The sequence below is a fragment of the Antechinus flavipes genome, chromosome X (genome assembly GCF_016432865.1).
Source record: "Antechinus flavipes isolate AdamAnt ecotype Samford, QLD, Australia chromosome X, AdamAnt_v2, whole genome shotgun sequence".
Lineage (NCBI taxonomy): Eukaryota > Metazoa > Chordata > Mammalia > Dasyuromorphia > Dasyuridae > Antechinus > Antechinus flavipes.
The window spans coordinates 4,398,254-4,411,961 of record NC_067404.1 but is presented as its reverse complement, the minus strand read 5'-3'; the positions used below and the strand labels follow the sequence as shown (position 1 = coordinate 4,411,961).

Below are 13,708 nucleotides of genomic sequence, written 5' to 3'. Positions count from 1 at the left end.
CTTCAGACTGTGTTTGTTTTTTCTTTCTTTATTTGTATTTTGAATAGAAACATATTTGAAAGAAAGAGAGAGCCAGAGTTAAAATAGAGGGCTAAAGCAGAAACTTTTATACCTCATATGAAAGATAAAATATAAAGAAAGCAATCATGACATCAGAAAAAAAATGCAGAGCAAAATTAGGCCTCAGGGAAAGGGATTAGTGTGCAACCTAATTCTTGTTTAGGGGAACCACAGTCAATTCAGTAGGAAAAGAGGATTCAAATTCTTAAAGGAAAAGTTTAATGCATTACAGGAAGAAATAGACAATCAAACTATAGTGGCAGGGGACCTCAACTTTTCCTGTGTGACCTAGACAAATACAACCATAAAATAAATAAGAAAAAAGTGGAGGAAAGTAATAAAATTTAGATGACTTAGAAAACTTAGATATAAAAGACCTCTAGAGAAAACTCAATAGAAGCTGAATGTACTACAGACAGATGTTGCTTTATTTCAATTCTTATTATGCAAATTGGATTTTATGCCAGGAATTCTCCCAAACTACCTCTATACTGGGATCTCATTCAGCTCCTGCCCTTCAATTCTGGTACTCTGTGGCCTCCTATCACCAATGCCCCCCCCCCAAAAAAAAACCTTTAAAAACCCTTCTCCAGCAGAAAGCAGAACAGACCTGCAGAGAGACAGCCACCACCACTGATGGATCCGGGCTTGCCTTAAGACCTCCAGTACTGATGCAGGACCACTTGCTTTCAATGCACCCACCCACCTGAGAGTCTGGCCCCTGCATTTGGGTGTTTTGTCCATCATTGGAGCACCACATCTGTGCCATGCCACAGGTTTCTATGTCTGTGCTTCCTGACATGTTCTTCCTATCAGTTCCAGCCAGGCTCTCCGGGGCTGGCCCCTGCAAGAAAGTGTTTCTCCTGCACTTGATTCTTTGTATCTAGCCTTTATGTGTCATTGACCCATGTGCTGGCTCCACAGGGGCAGTCTCCTTCCTGCCTCCCTTGTAGCTTTTTACACATCCGTGGGTAAAATCACATTATGTAAAGGATCTGCAGAATGATTCATTGAAAAAAGTTATGGACTATGTTGTCGTTTCTTCCCCCCCTCCCCCCCCCGGAAACTTCTCCCTAAGTTTTTCGATTTAGCTGCATTGATTTAGTTTGTGGAAAAGCTTTTTAATTTTATGTAAGCCAGATTGTCCATGTTGCTTCTTGTGAACCTGTCTGTCGTTTGCTTGGTCATGATTTCTTTCCCATCTTCTCCTGTGCTTCTCTGTTTATGATATTAGTCAGTATGTCCAAGGAATATACCCATTTTCAGTTTCACTCTGTCTTTTCTGTGAAAACTTTTTCCAACCTAAGATTCTGTTATACTACTTGCCAATTTTCCTAGCAGCTTTTATCGAATTGTGAATTTTTCCATAGCTGGGATTATTAGCTTTTTCAAACAAATGGATGATGTGCTCTTTTGCTCTTGTATGTTGTGTGCCTAATGTGTTTCTATGGTCAGTCTTTCTGTTTCTTACTCAATAATATATTTGTAATGATACTGGCTTGCTAATGTAGTTTTATGATCTGGTACTGCTATGCCCCTTTCCTCCCCAATTTTTCCATTAATTTTCTTGATAGTCTTAATTTTTGTTCATCCAGATGAATTTTGTTATCCTTTTTTAATGTTCCCAAGAAATTCTCTGGTATTTTCATGTGTATTGCATTGTGTTAGTAAATTAATATAGGCAGCATTATCATTTTTGGCCTGGCGATGAACAATTCATATTTCTCCACTTATCTAGAGCTGCTTTTATTTGTGTAAAAAGTGACCTGAGTTCATGGTGTTGCTATCTATGTTTTGGCAGGTGGACTTCTACTTATTTCATACTATATATAATGTCAATGGAATTTGTCTTTTTATACCTTTCTGTTAGATTTTATTGATAATTTATATGATACTGATAACTTCCTTGGGTTCATTTACACTCTCCTGTCTTGCTGATATTGGTAAACATTTCATTTATGTTTTAATTGATTCTGTAGCTTTCTCTAAGGAAACAATCATATCATCTCTAAAAAAACATTTTTTTAATTTATTGTTTGCCTCTTTGCTGTTTATACTTTGCATTTCTTTTCTTTAGAGTTACTGCTATAGCAAGCATTTCTGGTACAGTATGGAACTATAGTGATGACCATGAATATCTGTAATGTCTCCAAAAGAAAAACTTTTGATTCTTATCGAAAATTATTTAATTGCAAGGTCAGCAGATTACCATTAAATAAGGTCAGCTAAGACCTCAGTGGTGTATGATAAACTGGAAGGTCACAGAGCTTATTTTATAACACAAAATGAGCCATGATTCATCAATTTTACAGAGGTCTAGGGAGATTGACAACAGTCAGCTGCTGGACATGTCAGGAGTGTAATGAGGAGATTTTAGGGAAAGGTAACTGTTCAATTTAATACTTCATTGGCTTAGAATTTATTTTATCGTTCTGTGAATTTTTTTGAAAAGTCTTCTTCAGTGTTTCTTTAAGGATTTCTGCTATGGATCTGTTTAGCTCACTGAAAAGGAGTCACTTACTAAAAGATGGTTATTTTATTTCTTTTAAGATATATTTAGGCTCCTTCTAACTTATCTACTATTACATCTTATTAAAAGATTCATTCAGTGAATCTAATTGGAAATTAAGACAGAGGATATTTATGGGAAAGGAAATCTCTAACGTGATAGTAAAGTAAATTCATGTTATCAATATTAATTGATTTAGAGATTATCCTTTTCATATCCTCTCTTTACTTTTGTTTTTATTGCAAACTCTTCTGTCTTGCCTCTATTACAAATAACACTAGTTCTTTATTTTAGACAGATAATATTTACTGGTTTTAGGAAAGCCCCATTTATTCCTATGTTTCTTGTGTTTTGCATAGTAATAGGTTTTGTATTTTGGTGGTTTAAAATTTTTGCATCAATATTCATTATAGAATTTGGTCTCTACTTTTGTTTCTGTATGGATTCATTTTAGGCATCAAGGCAATATTTATATGATATAATGCATTTGGTAGGACCCAGTCATTGTCTGTTTCTTGAACCATTTAGACGGGTTGGAAATAATTGTATTTACATGGTTCTAAGAAGTTGCTTTTAAATCCATTTTGTCCTCAGGGTTCACTTAGAAAGAACATTGGGGAAGATTTAATAGCATCACTAACTCCCATATTAGATTTAAAAAAAAATCCAAAGTCTTTTGTGATCCCAGCACTGACCAAGTTGGGGCCACAGATATAAAGCTAGATAACTAAAGTTGTGGAACTGCTAAAAAACAAAAAACAAAAAAAAAACACCTTAACAGATTCTGGAGATTTTGCTATCACTCATTAAGGTGATTGGCAATGAGTCGTTTTAAGATTGCAGGTAAGAGCTCCTGAGCCTGTGGGGTAGTTCCCATTGTGAAACATCTTTGTAATTTCTGAGATACCAGCCTGAAGAATTTCTATTAAGCTAAAATAAGGATGACATCTTATAAAAGTGTAAAAAGTTTTTAAAAGCAGTTGACAAATTAAGATCATCATAGCCAATGTTCCTCTGTTTCCTCATCTTCTCAGAGCAGATTAAGAAAAGAGAATGCTGGAGAATTGTAGGAAACCTTGAATTCAGCCTCATCTGGCAGAAAAGGGGAGGCAGCAACTGCAGCGGGGCCCTAGAAACCCTGGCCCAGCATCTCCCCAAACCAGCAGCTGCAGATGGGGTTGGGGGGAGGGTCAGGCCCGAAGGCCAGCACTCTCTGAGCCCTAACATTTATCTCAATCCACTAATCCATCTAGGTGTCCCTGCTTATAAGTTGCGGGAGTTACAGCTAAGCCAACGTGTCTGTTATTTATGAACATTGTGAGATGCTTAATTCAGATATTTGTCGTTCTTGCCATAGCGTTAAATGTAAAATTGGTGACTGCTGCTTATTCTGAGCACTTGGCTCTAGGTATGAAAGTATGCTCCCCAATTAATGTATGCCCCCAGCCCTTGCCAGGATGGGGGAGGTGTCACAGAGCAGAGCCCACAGCAGGCCTGAGGCTAGAGGGGGTGTGCATGGAGGGGCAAGAAGCTCAGCCCCTTCTCTGGGTCTTTGTCTATTCCCCTCAATTTGTAAACTGGCTAAGGTCCTTGACACCATATTGTGAGAGGGTATATAGGCCATCAGCCCTGGAAATACTTGTTATGGCTGAACAAAGTCCCAAACAAGGAGCGGGATTAATGAGAATCTACAGATCTTTTTGTGATACAGAAGAGTTTTCTAATGACTGGGCTTTATGCCAGGATTAGTTTAAGGATGAGAAGAAAACCAAGTGAAAAATGTTAAGTGAAATTTTTACGTAGGAGCATGCTGGCAAACCTTGTCATTGTCACAAGGCTAACTTAATGGGTCGTACTGAGTCACCTTACAGAGGTTCCCACTGTTTAAAGAGATGTGGGGAAGAGGAGTCTAAGTTTAGAAACTGGTGCTAAGGGAAGTGAGCAGAAGCAAGAGAACACTGTACACAGTATCAACAAGGTTATGTGATGATCAACTGGGAGGGACTTGGCTCTTTTCAACACTGAGGTGATTCCAGGCGATTCCAATAAGCTTGGGATGGCAGGGGCCATCTGCATCCAGAGAGAGGACTACAAAGGCTGACTGTAGAGCAGAGCATAGTATTTTTCACCTGTGTTGTTGTTTTGTTGCTTGTTTTTGTTTTTGTTTTTCCTTTTCTCAAGTTTTTTTCCTTTTTGTCTAATTTCCTCTGTGTGTGCAACATGATGAGTATCTTTAGGATACTGATCCTGACACATGTTCAACCTATATCTGATTGCCGGCTGTCTTAGGGAGGATAGAGAGAAACATTTGAAACGCAAGGTTTTCTGAAGGTGAATGTTGGAAACTATCTTTGCATGTCCTTGGAAAAATAAAACAGGATAAAAAGTGTTTTCTGTAATGGTCGAACTGAAAACCATCTTTTAGATATCACACTATGTTGTGGGTTTTCTGTGATTAGTCTCGCAGTGTTACCTATGGAAGCTTACGGGCAATAAGTGTTATTTCGGGTATGTGATGTTTGAGAGCTGAAGCCCCGAGAATGAAACTTGCTATTGGAGACAGAATCTCTTAGGACTCGCTGATGCTGCTTTGAGCTCTGAATTCAGGTATGATTGTCTGATGGCCCATCAAGCCAGTCAGTCCTCATTGGAAAGAGCTGTCACAGCCTACTCAGAGGGGAGTGATCCTGCACACTCAGAGGTGGAGGTCTGCATCTGGCAAAAGCTGAGAGGACAAGCTTTGGCTTCATTATTGTGAGAACTTCCCATCCTGTTTCCCAGCTGTGTTCTTTGACTCGGAAGGTCTCCCAATTTACTTTTCCCGAGTCTGTGTATGAGATAGAATGGTGACCACATGATTGCTTGTAGACTGTGACTCTTACCTCAAGTCCAACAGACCCAAGAATGCTTTATTCCGACAGCCGTGTGCCTTTAGACTTAAGCCAGAAGGACCAGTTTGATACTGTTATAATTGTGTTCTTGCTTTTCCTTTTATAGCAGTTTTCCATAATGAGAGCAAGTGATCAGTAGAAAAAATGAGCACAATGTAAGTATGTAGGATATGGCTGTTTTCAGTCCTAAAATATGGAGTCATAATAAACTGACCAGTCAGGAAATGTGTGTGTGTGTGTGTGTGTGTGTGTGTGTGTGTGTGTGTGTAATTTCTATGAAACAAAGTCCTGAAATGTTTCAAAATGTTATAAGAATAATCGGGTCTTTATATTGTAAGACCTGGCTGTTATTCTCTTGATTATTGAAACTACATCAGAGATGTTGCTGGCGTGGTTTGTAGAAGAGAAGAGAATTTCAGTGCAGTTTTGTACAGGATATTTCCCACAGGTGACCTCTCCCCCTCCAGAGCCCACTTCACTCCTGGGTTCGGTGCTTCTTCTCCTTGCTTCCCTGTTGCCACGCATTTGGTCAGCCTCACTATGTCTGATGCTGTGGTGAAAAAGGAGCACATTTTTTTTTCCATGATAGCTTTTTATTTACCAGATATATGCATGGGAAATTTTTCAGCATTGACAACTGCAAAACCTTTTGTTCCAATTTTTCCTGCTTCACTTTAGACCACCTCTTTGCTTCTGAAGGGGGTCTCTGTGCTCTGGCCAATACTTCCTGGTGCGTTGTCATCCACCCCCTCCAACAAATTGCACTATGGGCCGACCGATCCTCAAGAAGGTCAGTGGGATACTTGACCTTCCTCAGCAGCTACATTCAAAGGGTTTGGGGACAAGCTCCGGGGGAATTTACTGTCCTCTCTAGTGATGCTTTCCTAATTAATATTTTGTTTTTGATTTAGTCCTTGCATTTTAATAAGATTTGTGTCTTTCAGACAAGTGTTAATCAGATTTCAGAGGGCCCTACAGGACAGCTATCTGTCAGCACCTCAGCCTCTGGAAGTGTGATCCCACCTGTGGATGCTGCTCCTCCCACCTGTGGATGCTGCTCCTCCCACCTGTGGATGCTGCTCCTCCCACCTGTGGATGCTGCTCCTCCCACCTGTGGATGCTGCTCTTCCCACCTGAGGATGCTGCTCCTCCCACCTGTGGAAGCTGCTCCTCCCACCTGTGGATGCTGCTCCTCCCACCTGTGGATGCTGCTCCTCCCACCTGTGGATGCTGCTCCTCCCACCTGTGGAAGGTGCTGGGCTGCAATTCCCATCCAGCTCCACTCACTCATGACTAAGCCTTTAAGCAGGAGCAGGTCTATGCCCCTTATCAGCTGGAAACAGTTATGGAAAATGAGACATTCCTTCCTGGCCCCAAAGGGATTTGGGTCACAGGTCTTTGAGGGGAATCATGGAGTGTTTGCTGCTGCCGCAGCCCCAGCAGTTCTACCACTTTCTCTCAGAGACTTCATTGGAATAAAAGGACCCTTTGCTTTTTCCATGTATAAGGCGCTGCCCCCGCTCCGGAACAAAAGGGTTTTTACCCTTTTCACAGGGACCTTGCTCATGCATGCCCGACCTGGGATTGTAAAAGAAGTGCAAAATCTACTGAGCTCATCCAACTTGCTGCCAAATTCTCCTATTTTTTGCTTCCTTTCCCTTCTCTGAATAAACCCTCACATCACTCTGCTGGGTGTCCCCACCCCCTTAAAGAGGAGGTTCCCAGTGTGGTTTACCCTTTACTTAAGCAAATGGCCAAATCAGTGTCTTTGCTTGATTTGAGGTGGTTTGAGCCTGACTTCTTTCAGAGAAGCTACCAGAAACCATTGCCCAGCACCCCCGATCTTCAGTGTACCCCAGCATTGAGTCTTTTCTCACAAAAGGTCCCAACTTCCTCCTTACTAAATGTGAGTCCCACTAGGGCACTGTGCCTGATTTATGGCATCATAATAAAACGTTTTGCCCCTTGAATCTGCGGCGCCTGAGCCTGTGAGTTCTTTCCGCGTGAGGGCCGGCCTTTATGACTTCTTTTACCTCATCAGTTCCTGGCAAAAAGGGAGGGCATGATGCGAACAAGCGTGCCAAGGCCTCCCCAGAGGCTCGGGGCTGGAGCCAGTAGGAAGAGCATTGCTGTGGCCAGGGGCACAGGGGCACGTCAATGCCAAAGGCTCGGGTGTTAGAGAATGCCGGCCAGGAGGGCGTTAGAGCATGAATCCCAGGGGGAGGCAGGGAAACTCGTGGGGTAGAGAGCTTCCAGGCTGGGGATTGAGCCACGGCGACCCTGCAGGGGAGCAAAGGTCAGGCTGGAAACCCCAGCCTGGGCTGGGACTTGAATAGAAGGCTTGGCCGTTGCCGTTCCCGAAGACGCAGGTCAGAGGTCTGGCTCCTGATTTGGCAGGCAGGCTCCTGCACCCCACTTGTCAGAGGGAGCATTTGTCGTGTTCTACAAAATCTGGGGCCAGAGGGGCCGAGTGAGGCATGTAGGAGAGTCACCCACAGGAGGGAGTTAGAAGGAAGGTAAAATTACACTGTCTGTGATTTAATGATCCCAGGTGGGGGCCCATGTTGCTGCTTGTGCCCAGGACTCCCAAGTGTAAAGGACCTTGTAGGTAAGGCTCAGCTGTGCTGGGGGCCCTCAAACCTGCACCTCAGCTATATATTGGTGCGTTAGGGTGGTCCTCTCCCCCATAGCTAGATGCAGCGCTTGTGACTCTGGTGGTGTCAGGAGAAAGTGGTCGGGGACCCGAGCTGCTGCCTTTCCATAAGATGCTTCTCTGGGAGGCACACTGGGACCGGGTGGTTCTCAGCCCAGAGAGGAGCAGGTTTGGAGAGACCCGCTGTCCAGGACCAGCAAAAGACATCCCTCCCATTGGGGTCAAAATCCAGGCTTCTAACGGGGCACCTGAGGCTACAGCTTCAAGGGGGTGGGACCTTGAGTCCACAGGCATTTAAAGTGTTCTGAAAAGCATTGCACTGGAGGTGGCTCAGTGGGTTATTGGGGGGGCAGAGGGAATCCTTTTGGCCTCCTGACAGAGTACAGGGATTAGGAGAAGAATAAACATTTTGAAAAATAAGAGGCCAGAAACTATTATAATGGCAGGAAAGCAAAGGCTTCCTTCAGAGGGTAGGCAGCTGTACGTTCTTAGACCCCCTTTGAATTAGTGGTCTGCACCTGCTGTCCGCTGCGTCTCAGTCTTGGGCCTGCTGTCTTTCTCGGCTGTTTGACTCCTCTGTTTTCTCGGTCAGGTGATGTGCAGGTTCTCCCCTCCAAGTACTCCCCTTTGGAGACGTGACAGGGGGATCCAGGACTCCAGTCCCTGGAGTTTGGCTGCAGCAGGGCTGCAAGTAGGGATTCCAAAAGGTAACTGCATCACGCCGCCTCCACTGAGCGTTTTCAGAGATGTTGGGGGCATTTCCAGTAGGCCCAGTAATGGGGTTGGATTAAGAGCTGGTCTCTGTTGGAGTTTCCAGAGAAAGGGGCTGTGAGACAAGTTGCTAAGTTGCGGATATTTTCTGAGCCCACCCAGTCCAGTAGTGTAGGCAGGAACCTGTGGCTGCTCTGCTTCCACCTACGGGTACACAGTGGCATTGGGCTTCCTCTTAAGGACTGAGCTTGTAGGAACCAAATGGCCTACATGGAAAGCTTACGGGGCAAAAGAAGGACTTTGGACCGGGGGTACCTAGTTCTTCCGAAAATGTAGCCAGGGAGGTTTCGGGTATCCAAGTACCTCTTTCAGCTATTCCTCATGTGCAGGGGTGATTGGCACCTAAGGAACCCCCTGTGAATACCACGGAGTATTTAGGAAACCCCCACAAGGGAAGCTTTTTCTAGGAGGAGATTCGCTACCCCAGAGGCTGGGGCAGTACGACAGGGCAACACTTACTCCCCCTGGGAACACATACAGACCATAGCCAAAGCATCTTGGTAAGCTTGGACAGGTGGCAACCGAATCAAGTCCTTCTGCCAGCTTTCAAAGGGGACATACGGAAGAGAACGTTGCCCAAGAGCTGGCTGCAGAAACGTGGAGGCTTTGTGCTTGGGAGAGGCGGGACCCACCTCCTAGGTGCTGGTAGGAGCCCTGAGAAAACTCCTTCTCCAGTCTTTTTGGGCCGGCTCCACCCATATCGAAGAATAAGTTCTTGTGGAGTCCTCCAAGTCCATTTGGGCCAACCCACAGTCCTGGAGTCTCATCAAGTTGCCATCCCTCCTTTTGAAGTTTTCTTGCTTTGTCACAAGCATTCTTTTCTGGGATTGGAAACCGGAATCGTTTCTCTTGGCCCCCATCACCCCCACAGGTTAGGGGAGAGGGTCGCAGTGATCTTCCACCTGGAAATGGGCCCGGCGCTGACCGGGTCCTAGGTTCCCCGGGCCGGGCATGAGGGGCAGCCGCTGAACTCGGTCTGGTGTAGCTGAGGGGCGGCCCGCTTACTGAAACTGGAATGGGAGGACACTTATGGGAAGGGGGAGGTCCAGGAGGGGTGCCCCGGGCTCCACGAAGGGAAGAACACGAGAGCTGCCGCAGCAGCAGAAAACCGCCAGCCCTTGAAGGGATTTAGGAGAGCCCCAGAGCAGAGCAGGGCAGGGTGGGCTATTCTGGGTGAGGGGCGCCTCTCTCTCTGCGTCCTCGTTTCTCCCGGCAGATCGAGACAAAGAGCAGAACAAAGAGCGGGGAGGGGCTACGGGCCCCCTGGCACGCACAGGTGTCTGTCCCAGCCGTTCCTGCCGGGGGATGACATCGTAGGCGAGGCAAACCTTCCCGAGCCTGGCCGAGAGGGAGCCACACCCTGCTTTGGGACGCAGGCTCCTCTGCCAAATTTAAAAAGAGCCAAAGTTCTTTTAAAATCGCCTTCCGATTTGGCACTTTTTTCCTCCCCAGCACCAGCTGCCCTGCTACCGGCGAACGGACATGGTGGAATGACAAGTGGACTGGACAGGCCCACACCGAACTTCTGCCTTACTCATTGTGTGACCCTAGGCAAGCCACCCAAACTCTCTTAACCTTAGTTTTCATCCGCCAAATGGGGGTGATCATATTATTAATTATTAGTCTTTTATGGAGAGCGCTTCTCTCCCTATGGATTCTTCCTTCCAAATACTTTTCAATAATGACTCAAAAAAGAGGATTCTGGGAAGATGGAGGAATAGGTCAGAAAATTCTAAGCTCTCCAGATTTCCCAAGAAAAAATGGCATCTTAGGTGAAGGTACAGCGATAAAAATAAACAGAAGTTGGGGTGGAACACTGGCCCTCCTTGGACAACCACAAATGATCACACACAAAAAAAAAACCATTCCAGAATGCAGGTTTATCCATTTGATGTGTAAACACCTCCAGACTAGCTCTCACTAAACAGCTTGGGGAATGCAGGGACAAAGGGGAAGGGAGAGGCAGAACTGTGCATATTATTTCTCTCTCTTTTTTTAAAATTTTATTTTATTTAATAATAACTTTGTATTGACAGAATCCATGCCAGGGTAATTTTTATACAACATTCTCCCTTGCAATCGCTTATGTTTCGTTTTTTCCCCTCCCTCCCTCCACCCCCCCCAAGATGGCAAGCATTCCTATATATGTTAAATATGTTGCAGTATATCCTAGATATAATACATATTTGCAGAATCGAACAGTTCTCTTGTTGCACAAGGAGAATTGGATTCAGAAGGTAAAAATAACTCGGGAAAAAAATCAAAAATGCAAATAGTTCACATTCATTTCCCAGTATTCCTTCTTTGGGTGTAGCTGTTTTTCCATCATTTATCCATTGAAACTCAGTTAAGTCTCTTAGTCACAGAAATCCACTTCCATCAGAATACATCCTCATACAATATCGTTGTCGAAGTATATAATGATCTCCTGGTTCTGCTCATCTCACTTAGCATCAGTCCATGTAGGTCTCTCCAAGCCTCTCTGTATTCATCCTGCTGGTCATTCCTTACAGAGCAATAATATTCCATAACATTTATATACCACAATTTACCTAGCCATTCTCCAATTGATGGGCATCCATTCATTTTCCAGTTTCTAGCCACTACAAACAGGGCTGCTACAAACATTTTGGCACATACAGGTCCCTTTCCCTTTTTTAGTATCTCTTTGGGGTATAAGCCAAATAGAAACACTGCTGGATCAAAGGGTATGCACAGTTTGATAACTTTTTGGGCATAATTCCAGATTGCTCTCCAGAATGGCTGGATTCGTTCACAACTCCACCAACAATGCATCAGTGTCCCTGTTTTCCCGCATCCCCTCCAACATTCATCATTATTTTTTCCTGTCATCTCAGCCAATCTGACAGGTGTGTGGTGATATCTCAGAGTTCTCTTAATTTGCATTTCTCTGATCAATAGTGATTTGGAACACTCTTTCATGTGAGTGGTAATAGTTTCAATTTCTTCATCTGAAAATTGTCTGTTCATATCCTTTGACCATTTATCAATTGGAGAATGGCTTGATTTCTTATAAATTTGAGTCAGTTCTCTATATATTTTGGAAATGAGGCCTTTATCAGAACCTTTAATTGTAAAGATGTTTTCCCAGTTTGTTGCTTCCCTACTAATCTTGTTTGCATTCGTTCTGTTTGTACAAAGGCTTTTTAATTTGATATAATCAAAATTTTCTATTTTGTGATCAATAATGGTCTCTAGTTCATCTTTGGTCACAAATTTCTTTCTCCTCCACGAGTCTGAGAGATAAACTATCCTATGTTCCTCTAATTTATTTATAATCTCGTTCTTTATGCCTAGGTCATGGACCCATTTTGATCTTATCTTGGTATGTGGTGTTAAGTGTGGGTCCTTGCCTAATTTCTGCCATACTAATTTCCAGTTATCCCAGCAGTTTTTATCAAATAATGAAATCTTACCCCAAAATTTAGAATCTTTGGGTTTGTCAAACACTAGATTGCTATAGTTGACTATTCTGTCTTGTGAACCTAACCTTTTCCACTGATCAACTAATCTATTTCTTAGCCAATACCAAATGGTTTTGGTGACTGCTGCTTTATAATATAATTTCAGATCAAGTACAGCTAGACCACCTTCATTTGATTTTTTTTTTTCATTAATTCCCTTGAGATTCTCGACTTTTTATTGTTCCATATGAATTTTGTTGTTATTTTTTCTAGATCATTAAAATATTTTCTTGGAAGTCTGATTGGTATAGCACTAAATAAATAGATTAGTTTAGGGAGTATTATCATCTTTATTATATTCGCTCGGCCTATCCAAGAGCACTTAATATTTTTCCAATTATTTAAGTCTGACTTTATTTGTGTGAAAACTTTTTTGTAATTTTGCTCAAATAATTCCTGACTTTCCTTTGGTAGGTAGATTCCCAAATATTTTATGCTATCAACAGTTATTCTGAATGGAATTTCTCTTTGTATCTCTTGCTCTTGGATTTTGTTGGTGGTGTATAAGAATGCTGAGGATTTATGGGGATTTATTTTGTATCCTGCTACTTTGCTAAAATTATGAATTATTTCTAATAGCTTTTGAGTAGAATCTCTGGGGTTTTCTAGGTATACCATCATATCATCTGCAAAGAGTGATAGTTTGGTTTCCTCATTGCCTACTCTAATTCCTTTAATCTCTTTCTCGACTCTTATTGCAGAGGCTAGTGTTTCTAATACAATATTGAATAATAATGGTGATAGTGGGCAATCTTGCTTCACTCCAGATCTTCCTGGGAAAGGTTCCAGTTTTTCCCCATTGCATATGATGCTTACTGAAGGTTTTAAATATATGCTCCTAACTATTTTAAGGAAAAGTCCTTTTATTCCTATGCTCTCAAGTGTTTTTATTAGGAATGGCTGTTGGATTTTATCGAATGCTTTTTCTGCATCTATTGAGATGATCATATGGTTTTTGTTTGGTTGGTTGTTGATATAGTCAATTATATTAATAGTTTTCCTAATATTGAACCATCCCTGCATTCCTGGTATAAATCCTACTTGGTCATAGTGTATTATCCTGGGGATGATTTTCTGTAATCTTTTTGCTAATATTTTATTTAAGATTTCAGCATCCATATTCATTAGGGAGATTGTTCTATAATTTTCTTTCTCTGTTTTCAGCCTACCTGGTTTAGGTATCAGTACCATATCTGTGTCATAAAAGCAGTTTGGTAGTACTCCTTCAAGCCCTACTTCTTCAAATAGTTTATTTAGCATTGGAGTTAATTGATCTTTAAATGTTTGATAGAATTCAGATGTGAATCCATCTGGTCCTGGGTTTTTTTCTTAGGGAGTT

General features: G+C 42.8%; 1 protein-coding gene and 1 long non-coding RNA gene across 33 annotated transcripts in view; one reads left to right on the top strand and one right to left on the bottom strand.

Annotated features, from left to right (window-relative positions):
- The window catches only part of LOC127542985 (uncharacterized), a 74,963-nt gene extending 66,624 nt beyond the window's left edge, over window positions 1-8,339 (bottom strand). For 3 of the 23 annotated variants that reach the window (XR_007948999.1, XR_007949011.1, XR_007948990.1), the window contains exons 1-2: window positions 6,594-7,952; window positions 6,484-6,549 (exon numbers count right to left, since the gene is read on the bottom strand). This is a non-coding gene — a long non-coding RNA (uncharacterized LOC127542985). Of the gene's footprint in view, window positions 1-6,483; window positions 6,572-6,593 lie in introns of all 23 variants that reach the window. The other 20 variants (XR_007948991.1, XR_007948995.1, XR_007949009.1 and 17 more) reach the window with 14 other exon arrangements.
- The window catches only part of LOC127542973 (uncharacterized), a 294,969-nt gene that overhangs the window by 141,055 nt on the left and 140,206 nt on the right, over window positions 1-13,708 (top strand). For 5 of the 10 annotated variants that reach the window (XR_007948967.1, XR_007948964.1, XR_007948983.1 and 2 more), the window contains one exon: window positions 6,139-6,191. The exons of 1 other annotated variant lie outside the window; for it this stretch is intronic. The gene's annotated coding sequence lies outside the window, so the exon portion shown is untranslated. Of the gene's footprint in view, window positions 1-5,566; window positions 5,616-6,138; window positions 6,192-6,404; window positions 6,490-13,708 lie in introns of those variants that run through there. 4 more of the 10 variants (XR_007948979.1, XR_007948974.1, XR_007948980.1 and 1 more) reach the window with 2 other exon arrangements.